The following is a 12082-nucleotide window of genomic DNA, read 5'->3' on the forward strand; positions in this document are numbered from 1 at the left end:
ATATGCCCGCACCGCTTTTAAAGCAGGCCGTAGCTGTGCGAAAGAGCATCAACATTAAATTGTTTGCCAAAGCTCTTAATTGCTTTACAAACAATCTAAAATATAAAAGAGATCATGATATATATTTGTTTGGTATAGTTCAATTTTCTTCTTGTATTTTTGAAACAAAAGCAGAGAACAAAGACTATATCAAAAAAAATTCGTATTTATGAAATATAATTATTACAAAGATATTATGTCGTAGTCACAATTGCCGCACCATTATTATAAGATGTAAATCTTATCCATCATCGTCGTCACCTAAATATACATAAGATTTCTTGAATCAACGTCCATGTCATTTGTCACAAGCTGTTGCATGTCATTTAATAAGAACTGATGAGAGATAAAACAAGAACATAATTTGAATGAGCCGTTTAGTTTGCTATTGTTGATATAGCGTCTCATGCTTTGCCCGATTTGGAAATATTTGTATCTAAAATAAGCGAGTATAATATTTACTATAGTCAAAATTTAATATTTTGAGACATGGCTGAAAATTCCATATACCAAATTTCAAAAACAGCATGATCGAGATGTAGTTTTTATTTTTTTAAATAAAAAAATCCTCTAGTTCTTTCTCTAACATTGATACTCATTTGGAAACTTGGACCAACCAATCATCATGTAAGTGCATTTGATGGACTCACTCTCCCTGGATATAGCCTTGTCCTTCAATAAATTGGAGGGAAGTACTTGACCTCCTCCGTTTCTTATCACGGAAAAAAAAAGGCGACGTTCTCACTCTCCCTTCTTGTGTGATGCCTTGATATGCCATCACCATAGAGGAAGTAAGCCGGGTTTCATACAACCATTTCATGCTATTGTTTGTGCGCATTGCATGGTAGATCTTTTCAGGCATCGTGCAGCATGATTGAGGGTTAACATCGCATACGAGCATTGGATCCAAACCATTTCTTATAACAGATGGTTAGATCCTAGTTAGCCTCATTCTTAGCCGGCATTTATTGGACTCATCTCGTACGTGTCTGAGGACCCATCGATTAAATTCATCGTATGCCCTTCGCCCAAGAGCATCTCAAAATAGAAAAATTATATCCTACATCACGTGCACCACACCAATCACCTCGTCTTATGACTATAAGCTTCATTCATCTTATTTTTTGGGCTCTATTCATCATGCACTTGTCTCGTATCGCTGTCACCTCGCATCTCATCTCGGATTATTTCTGAGGTGCATGTGGTGTGGGGCTCCTGAAGTTGAGGTGATACCTACTCGTAGAACTAATTGCACTATCTATCAGCACACCTTCGCAGTGCTGCGATTATTAATAGCTGTCATGGATGATCTATCATAATCAGCCGGTCGACATTTAAATGCAAGTTGGTCACGTAAGCCGAACAAAAAGACCCAAGCCTTTCTTTATTTCCGCAACCTGGTTCCCTCGGCTGAGCGGTTCTAGTTTGGGGTAGGGGTGGCAAAATATGACCCGACCCGCCAATCCGACCCGTGTTCGACCCGCCATAAACAGATTTGGGTTTGGCCTAAAAAGGTTCGGGTCGTAAACAGGTCGACCCGTTTAACCTGTTTATTAATTGGGTCGGATACGGGTTTTAGATGTCTGACCCGTTTAAACCGTTTAACCCGTTTAACTGTTGGGCAGGTTAAACAGGTCTAAACAGGTTAAACGGGTTAAACAGGTTAAACAGGTCTAAACAGTCTAAACGGGTCTAAACAGGTCTAAACAGGTCGGGTTGGGCAGGTTAAACAGGTTGGGTTGGACAGATTAAACATGTCTAAATAGGTTAAACGGGTCAGGTTGGGCAAACAGGTTAAACAGGTCGGGTCAGGTTGGGTAAACAGGTTACCTGTTTATTAAACAGGTTAAACGGGTCGGGTCGGGTTACCTGTTTAATAAACAGGTCAGGTTCAGGTTTGCAATTCCTGACCCGTTTAATAAACAGGTCGGGTTCAGATTTATAGTTTTCTGACCCGACCTGTATTTGACCCGACCCGTTTATGCCTGACCCGACCCGATTGCCACCCCTAATTTGGGGTTGCCATGGGAGGCAACGCGGATGCAGTATTAGTCCCACATCGACTAACTACCTCCATCTTTGGTTTCTTTCGTGCTATACATGGCGCAGGTGCTGCTGGTGTCAAACTCACGCGGCTGCGTGGCGAGCACAGAGCGAACTATTCTTTCGCCTTTTACTAAAGAATACCGTGTGCTCGCCACTCCAAGCAGCATACGCCTATTTTTGGAGGGTTCCCCTTTTGGAGTGGGCCCTACAAATCAAGCATAAATTTTTTATAATAAATAATAATCAGCATTCACGAAATTATTCAGTTAATAATAATTTATCTATTAATCCTAAGGGCATTGATCCGGATTTTGGGTGAGAAATAAAATTCTGCACGGCAGTTGAAAGGGCCATCGGGTTAGCCGAATGGTCCAAATACCCTTCCATTGCAGACAGAAGGCTTGGATGATACGAGTCTTGTTGGGTTGCATTGCATTTTCAGATTAACTTATCCCATCTTGCGGCATGATACGAGTCTTGTTGGGTTGTATTGCATTTTCAGATTAACTTATCCCATCTTTGCGGCTGGATCCATGCTTCTTGGGGCCAAACAACAATCAGAGGTGGATGCCTATCTAAGCGGGTAACTTGGAACACATAAAATTTGGTCAACGCGTTGAGCAGCGAGCACTTGAAATATCCAAACGCCTAAAAGAAGTGAAGATTGTTCAAACTCACAGATCTCAGAGAAGGAGAGCAAATAGATAAACTTTGATGACAGTATTTCTGAAAATAGAGGTAGATAAACTCGTCGCAGCCGGAGGTCAGTGCACTTTCGACGAGTCTGTCATCGGAGCAGAGCTGCATAGGTGAGCATCATCCATGCGATATTAATTCTAGGTGCGGATAGTATCTATCTTGAAAGTAATTCGGCTACGGTGATCGACTGGATTTAGGATCATTACAGTAAAGACGATCGGCATCCATTGCTTTGGGACATCTGCGGGCTTTCAAGAGAGTTCGGCTTCTTTCGAGCCATTACTCGGAAGAGATTTTTAGAAGACTCACGAGTTATGAAATTTATAATATACATAAGAGATAAAGCTTATTTTAAATATTTTAATATCCAAAACTATATCTATCATTCTATAATTTGTATCTCATATCATAAATTTATAGTCTATTTTTCATAAAACATTAAAAGAATATGGATCAACATGAATAAGAAAATATGTATAGAAAAACACATTTAATATTCAGAAAAAGACAAATAATATTAAAAATGAATAACAAAGAAAAATAGATACCAGATGAAGGAAAAATTACAAAACTTGAATTGATTCAATCTCAACATATATCAGACTGCAGGAATCAAACCTATGCCCATAAACTCCAACCAAAGTTCAAGTTCTATATTAGCATGGCACCATACAATAGCATCATACTGTATAGTATTAGTAGAACTCATTGGTTGAAGTCCAAGTCTTAAATTAGTAATGTAAATGCATTATCAGAATTTCATTTTCTCAATCCAATTTTCTATGGTTATAGGGAGCCTCCCCCCAGCTCTCCAAAATACACAGTGGGAGATGGTTGCCCTGCTGGGGATTTAGATTGGGGTAGCTTATGAGGTTATGAACCTGGTGGTTGCCATAGAGGGAACTTGAGATTTGGAAGAGGAAATGGCTTTTGGGACAGGAGAGGAGAGGAGGTGACCCGGTGGGACGCACAGAGGCATGAGGATTGGACCTAGGGTTTGGGTTGTATCTTCGAGCGAAAGTAATGGTCAATCTTTTTTCACGACATCAACTATTGGATCATATTTCTCATAGATCTCAAAGCACTACAAACTATTTTTTCTATCTGCTTGCACAAATCTCGTAGCAGCTATTGTGCAATCCAACGGTGCACTGAATTATTTTTTCTTGCAAAAGATACAACCCAAATTCTCGGGCCTATTAAGGTGGAATATCCGATGGAAAGTCTGTTGTTTTTTAAAAAACAATCCCAGGATGTCAAGCCCATACAATGAGCCCGATAGGTTGTCCAAATTTTGGGGCCAAGGAATCAAAGGGATATGTCCAAGGTTATGGGGCTGGTTGGCTGCCACCATTCAGCTGCAAACCCAAAACTTTTCATTAACAAATTTGCTAATGAAAGGAGTTCCATTAGCTGATTGCAGCCATATCATTACGTTTTATGAAATTGACTGTGCCAGGAGTCACACTCTTTTTAAGAAGATAAGATAGAAAAAGCATCTTTTTTGCGGTTGATGAAACCCAAGGCATCATCTATTTAATTCTTTATGACCTGATGCGTGCTAAACTATAAGGTTTCGGCACATCTACCCTCCAGAATGTGTCCATCTACATATATACTCTTGTAATCATGAAAGTTGCACGTATGATGTCTTTAAAGTACTCCATTTTTGTTGCACCAAAAAGTACTCTATTTTTGCAGCTATACTCCTATTGCCTTACTATCAACATTCATTTAAGTGATATTTGGTTTGCAACAATTTTGTCTAGGTTATATAATAACTTAGCATATAAAATTGCCATTATATCCCTCTTTTTTTTATTAGTAGCATGATATCCCTCTATAATTTTGATTATTATGAAGTTTAAATCATGTTCAGATATCTCCGATCTAAAACATTAGTTTTCTTATATTTAAAAATGAGACACCAGCCAAAAGGGAACAATCGTACAAAGAAAAGTAATTTACAAATGTATACATACGGATATTTCATGAGATAAAAAATGTTGGTACACCCTCAAGTTGCAAAATTAAATCACTCAGCAATGCAGGCCCAAAATTGGCTAGTAGCCAAATATTCTCTACATAGCCACCCTAAAGTTCTTTTCAATGAAGAAAAAGTCGGTAAGAAATCTTCCACCCTACTAGGGAGAGAGAGATAGAGGGGGGTAGACGAAGATCTAGTAGTAGTAGATCTCCACTCAAATCTAGTCAAAATTAATATTAGATGATGGGGATTCAATATTGATTAATCGAATCGTTGAATATTATCTACTATTTCTAAACTATTTACACATAAAAAATTATGCAACTTGGAGACTTCTATCAAATAGTTAAAATATATGAATTGTTTCATTAAATTTAACCTATCTAATTTTTGATCATTTGATGCATAAACTAGAGGTCATATCTCTATGTTATACCGCCAACATACAATCTTGATCCGATTGGATTTAATATCCACTCGAATGCAACTTAGATCCAATCAGAAATGTAACCAAGATGACACAATGTTTTCATTGCATCAGTCCGGGGAAAACACCACCTGGACTCCATGATTCAAAGATTTGTTCTTTGACGCCAACGATGGACCTTTTCATTAAGCAAATGAAAAGGTTGTGATTCAAGATTATTACAACTCTTCTACGCTGATTACTGCGACTCAGATTTTATACTTTCAAATCATGATCTGGATGGCAAAAAGGTTGTGAAATGGAGTTCTTTCATTGAAGTGTGACCCCCAGATTTGTACTTTTACGATTGGATGTGTTGCCATAGAATTTGGGCTTGAAATCGTTTGAACACTTTGATTCCTCAATTGAGTGCAATCAAATTTCTTTCTTTTTTCTGATTTACTAAAAAGATCGATACTTTGGCCTTAAAAGAAAGAAATAAAAAAGAGATTGCATTTATTGCATCAATTTCAAATGCAGTGCTCATTTGAGATGCACAATAAAAACATGAGGCTTGCCGCGCTGTAGTCCTAATAATTTTTTTGACTCGCAGAAAAAAATTTTTCTTACCAAAATATTTTTTTGAAGAGGTTAATTCTTAGAAATATGATGTTTGGAAAAATAGTTTTAGTATATTCGATTGACCATAGAAAAATGGTACATTTCAAAGTAACTTATGTTTAGTTGAGCATCTACTTTTCTGAAAAAGTTGTGTGAAATATATATTATATTCTTAATAAAAAGGAAGACCTTATTAATGTACTTTAATAGCTTAAGAACCGTTTTAGAAAAAATGATCTAATTTTCAACGAGTGAAAAAGTCGCTTTTTCATGAATTTTTCTTTCCCAAAAAATATGAGAATCTTATTCTCATGAACATGCTATTTTTCTATCTTTTTTCTTTAAAAACTCCCCCCAAACAATAAGTCATTTTTTTATTTTCTGTTGACCACATTTTTTCTCTTTTTTTTTTTTTTTGCGAACCAAAAGAGTCTTACAAAAATACCATCCATACCCAAATAAGCGCGAGCTGAAAGGTGTTAGGTACTGCTTCCACTTGGATGCGGAAAAGGATTCTTCATTTTACTATTTTTTTTCTTCATGATGCTTTGACCACTCCGAAACCCTTTCTAGTTGATGACAGACATATCTTAATCCAAATTCTACCTTCACTCAGTATCATTATTACTGATCTAATCAAATGGTGAGAATCCTCTCACCAACCAGCAAATCAAGAGATGTAAATGCTGTCCCACCCCAAAAAGTTTAGCAGTCAAATACAGCCCTGTCAGCCCTGTTCTTGTGTGCCACTGGTGATCAATCTTCCCATCCTTTTTACCATATAAAAAAGTCGCCATGTTAATTACACAATCCATTAACCTATATATTAAGGTCTAGAAATTAAGGAGATTATGAGCCTATAATTAAACAAGATACTAAGCTTCATGCATATGGGTGGAGGCCGGCCAACATTAACCAGTGTATTAGAGGAAGAAAGGAATAAGATGCAGTGCTTTATGAGATTTGTTCACCTGATTAGTTTAATGACTCGGACGTCCACTTCACGCTCCACGGAGCAGCCAAAATCCTCTGTGGACGTCCGTCCTAATAACTAGGATTCTATACTGCTTTTAAGTGAAGGAGAGGGGAAGCAGCTTAGTTCACTATGTGCTTGAAAGATTTTGACGGCAGGACTTGATCACTAAGCAGAAGACAAACCAAGGATTGAAGTTTAAACCTAAAATTTCGAGACCTTTTTGAACTGAAGCTCAGTCCTGAAACACTTGCAAGCCTCTGAATCAATGGCGGCACAGCTCGCTGTTAATGACTTGGTCTATTAACTATAAAGGTCATATGAGCTTGCACTTTCATGCAATCTGAAGCTTTGAATTAAACAGGGAAAATGACCCCAATCTCCGCTCGGTTTAATCGCCAATTTGTTGATCAGAAAGCATTGGCTAAACTTATCGTTCCATTCCGATTTTGATGGACATTTAATATTCAATAATCCGTCACCAGAATTTGCTTGCATATAAAATGAAACCCAGGTTTGCGAAAAGAAGCATTGATGTGCATATAAAGTGGACAATGTCCACAATTGCCATACCTCTCCCTTTTTTTAAAGGAAAGTTCTAGGTTCGAGTCTTGAACAGTGTATCCTGGAATATTTGGATTCGGAATAATTTATTCTTAAAGAAACCATACGCAGGATAATTAATTGAATGTGAGTTACGTGGCCATGAAGTGGCGATCAAAACAAAAGCAACCAATCGATTTGTAAACGATCACCGGAACTCCAACCGTCCGTCAAAAACATATCTATTATAGAAAAAAAACATATCTAACGGATGCTTAAAGCGCCCGATGCTTGTCTTATTTTTATGAACTCTCGGTCTCTTTTTCGCTACAGCAATCATTCATTATGCCCGTCCTAAGCACCCGATCCTGATCCCGCAACTCGCAATCCCGAAGATGATGCACAGATCTCAAAGCACCCCGATCTTAAATTTTTCCCGTGACAAAATCGAGTTGGTGTGGCAAGTCGTGATTTGGCCGCCCCCACGTGAGCGGCCCCAATAATTGCCAACCCCATTAGCCATGAACGAGGACTTCAGCGCGGACGTGAGTGGGGCGGCCAAAGCAGCAGCCGAAATTAAGAAGATGCTAATCTAGCTCGAGGCTTATCCATGGAGGTTAACTTTCATCCAAAAAGAGAACAATCGCAGTTTTGGGCTCATATAATTAAAACTAAGCAGCGTATATGTATGAAAAGAATCAGGTTCCAGAAGACACGGAAAGACTCAGAACTTTGCTCACCTTATTAGATTATAGGACGTTCATGCATCCCAACTTATAACTGGGGAACCTAATAACAACTCCACAGTCCACTGCTCCAACCCTAGCCTGGTTGAGGTGATCGAGAGAGAGCAGCTCATCACCATGTGCTGGAAAGAGCTCTGCTTGTGTTTTAATCCTGAGAGAGATATTGGACCTGATTTTCACGGCACTGCAGTCTCCATGAATCCCAAGCTGGAAAAAGATGGCGGTGTCGATCGGAAATCCGGTTTCATCAGCCCAGTAAAGGCTAATAATGCTGCGACTGGTGCCGCAGGTGGTGCTCGTAGTTCCCCAAAGGTTACTACTACGAACAATAGCACTTCGCATGAAGATGGAGAGACAGATTCTGGTCACAAAAGCGAAGCAGCTCGAGTGATCCCTAATCCGGAGAAGAGTGATGCCTTGAAGGCCCAGACGAAGGCCATGGAATCGAACGAGCGAGCTAATATTCCACCCAAGACCATCACTTCATATGCAGTGCCCGCACCAAAAGACCAGACAAAGGCTGCAGGCTACGATGGAGATGATGGAGAGAGAGGGAGGAGGCCTTAGAAGGAGAGCATCAGTTACGAGAGAGCGCCCAGGTTTACAGGTGAAAGCTAGTTAGAGGAGACTTTCTTCGGCCTTGGACGGTATGATTAATTAGGCTGCTACCGTGGTTTAGATAAATATATATTATGATATTTTTCTAGTGTTTCCACTACTTCTAAGTTACAAATATATGGAGTATGTAATTAGACATCGGCGTGGCTTTCTGTTTTCTGAGCACTTCCTATCCTTTTTTCCTTTTCATTTCAAGATGATGGTATACCATGTTGTTTGAGATAAAGCAGGATGAACAATGAACTCTGTCCGTTTGAATCAGAGGGATGGGTTTCTCAGATGACATGTCTTGCTCTTGATTTTAACCATTGTTTCTCTCGTCAAAAAAAAAGAAAGAGATATTAACCACTGTTTCCTCATGTCCCAAAAGAGTCATGGCAAGAAAAAAGGTTTGGAGGACCAGTCGTTGAACCCTAGCACAGGCAGGGAAAGTTAGAGACAGAAATTATCCAGTAGGAGAACAAAGAGTAAGCATCAATAATATGATCTAAAGCAGTGTGCCAGGACTTAAGCAGAATAAAGAAATGAGCATGATTCTTTCAGGAAACCCACTCCCTAACTTTAAGAAGCTTATTAGGAACTAAAGCTTGCAGCATTCGCTCCTGACACCTGACCAGAGAATTAGAATCAGCTTTTTGTGTAAAGGTGGATGGTGTTTTTGTTTAGCAAAAAGAAGGGATTCAAAATATTAAAAGATCTTGGCTATTTTTTTCAATGTTATCTCAACATTTGGATTTCTGACAAGTCATCGCATATTGCTTAGAGTTGCTCGGCAGCTTTTTTAAATTAAAGAGGGATTTTTTATGATAAAAATTCCTCTGAAATAATTGCCTTTGTAAATCTCAAATGGAATAGACCTCTACATTGACAACAAGTCTAGAACTCAACCGTGGCCTCTCCTCTCCGGAAGAATATGACAAGGTGGCTTCTCGATCGAGTGTACGTGATGCTATTTTTTGTCAAACGACAAATTTACCCCACTTTAACCACGATTTGAGGTGCAAGAAGCATGCATGTCACTTTGAACCCATCCAAAATCTTATTTCAGACTTGATCTAAACTATGAATCTATAACCATTGTTTTGGCCAGAAATCCATGATTCCGTTAGACTTGGCCTAGCAGAATTAAACCTTGCCATGCGGCCCTAATAATTTAATTTGACTTCAATAAATCTTAAATTGCAGAAATTTTTTTATTGCCAAATTTGTTTGCGAAACCCTTTTGTTATCGAAGTCCTAAAAAATATTATATTTTTTTCTCTCGTATTTGTGGGTGGATTTCTGCCACTGAGGAAACATGTTTTCCTTCAGTAATTTCATTTCAATCGAGTTTTTATTAACATAAGAAATAGGAAAACAATTGGTGTGGACTTTTCTTCGAAAAGGGTTTTATTTTAACAGGAAAGAGGAGAGTAGATGGTTAATTTGGATTGTGCAAATTTGATTAAAAAACCAAATAAAAGATCTCAACCATTCACTTTGTTCTATCATGTGCAACACACGTAATGAATCTAATCCTAATTAAAGCATGACATAATGCTTAATGAACATGGTAAGTAATCATGCAATACCTGAGTCCAAAACTTAGATTGCAACTCTTTCAAGTCAGATCTAGGTCATAACCCATTTGGGACCTTTTTATGAACAACTCATTTGAGACTTATTTGTTTCCATATACGAATTCTATCATTGGAACTACTAGAGGACTATGTATGACTGGCTTGTCCAACCCCTAAGCTTGTTAATATTTACTTTTATCTTTATTTTTAAGAGAGAGAGAGAGAGAGAGAGAGAGAGAGCTAAGATTTACTTTTGTCAAATGCTTAGCTCAAAAGAGAGCGGGATAGATATGGAGAGAGAGAGAGAGAGAGAAAGCGAGAGAGAGAGAAGATGAGATTGTTCACTTGCAAATAAACATATTTAATATGCAAATAGATGAGGCTGTTTGGCTTATTCTCACAACTAACTAAATAATTACAAAAGATACCCATGTCTTGCACAATTTCAAAATAAACCTCACCTACATGGTTTAGCTTCTAAATCATGATTTCTATATAATTTGATATAATATCCACCCGATTAGACTTCTCTTATTCTAGATTTTCTTCTGAATTCGGTTAATTCTCAAGCTGATTAAACTTTTCATGCTCTCATTCTTCTAAATTCAATCCAATGTTATGTTGATCAAGCTCTCCTTGCTTTGGATACTCATCTTCGAAGTCTACTCTTCAAGTAAACCTTGTTTGAAAAAACTATCCAAGAGTCAAAGCAAGAGAGGTTTATCCTCAATTTGCATTTTTTTTTCTCTTCCTAGGTTACATACATGAATCTTATTTTTGACTAGTTTAATTGCTACATGGATTTCAAGTTTCCATCACATTTGCATAAAAGAGGAGTGCCTTTAAGATGATCAATTAGATTATATTCCAAAATTTCCTTCAAGAAGGAATAATTGAACAAATCAATGACATCTCACTCCTCCATTGCAACCTACCACATTAAGGGCCTCTTTGGAGAGAGGAACCCATTATCCATGGATACTCCGGTGGGAAAATAGGGAGGCATACGAAAGTGGAAGAGGTGGAGACTGCATGGTTAGAGAAGAGAAAATTATTTAGTCCCTAAATTTTAGTGATAATGTAAATCACATTTGAGGCAGAATTCGTATTTCCTGAAATTTTGAGATTCGGAGTATCTGCCTGCTTCAGGACTTTATTTTCCCCCCTCACTTCACTTCCATCATTCTTTAATTCCTACAGCCATACAATAATCATGGATAATGAATGCGAAGCATCAAAAAAAGGCTATCAATAATATCATCTCTAGGGTTGCTTTCTTAGCACAATTATGCCTCAAGTCCATGCATTAGCTGGGCCTCCTAATAATGGATAAGCCATCGACTAAGATTCATTATATTATATCGCCTTTTTTTTATATAGATAAGCCCTTATTTTTTATGTGTCCTTGGGCTTGACAAGTGTAAGAATGCAACAACTTGAGAAAGGCTATTTTTATTTGTCAAAGTAAGCAGCTTTTTTCCTTTTTACATAGTCTTTTTACAAAGCCTTGACACAAATCTTTCAAGTGCCGTGACACAACTAGCCAGGCGTTGAACTTTTTGGACAATCTTTAGTGAATACATTTTTTGTATTGCTCAGTTTTGCTCTAGTTTTGCCTCCATGCCTCATTGTATTACCATGAATCCCAAATTTCGTTGGAAAGCATCATAAAAGAATATTTTGGCCAAACTTCCATTATCAACAAGAATTCTATTTATATTATAATTTACAATTGTAAGAGAAATAATTACAACATCATCATGAGGAGTCTATACTCCTCCTAAGTTGGCGTCAGAGAAAGAGATGACGTCTTCCGTGTATTGTCTCTTTGAAGCAGCTTCGGCC

General features: G+C 37.9%; 1 non-coding gene across 1 annotated transcript; it reads left to right on the top strand.

The window, feature by feature from the left end:
* The first annotated feature begins 2172 nt into the window (after window positions 1-2172).
* Window positions 2173-2287, top strand: LOC113463175. The gene has a single exon (XR_003386931.2). It is a non-coding gene; the product is annotated as a U5 spliceosomal RNA (small nuclear RNA).
* Window positions 2288-12082: the final 9795 nt, after the last annotated feature.

The sequence above is a fragment of the Phoenix dactylifera genome, chromosome 8, assembly GCF_009389715.1.
Source record: "Phoenix dactylifera cultivar Barhee BC4 chromosome 8, palm_55x_up_171113_PBpolish2nd_filt_p, whole genome shotgun sequence".
Classification (NCBI taxonomy): domain Eukaryota; kingdom Viridiplantae; phylum Streptophyta; class Magnoliopsida; order Arecales; family Arecaceae; genus Phoenix; species Phoenix dactylifera.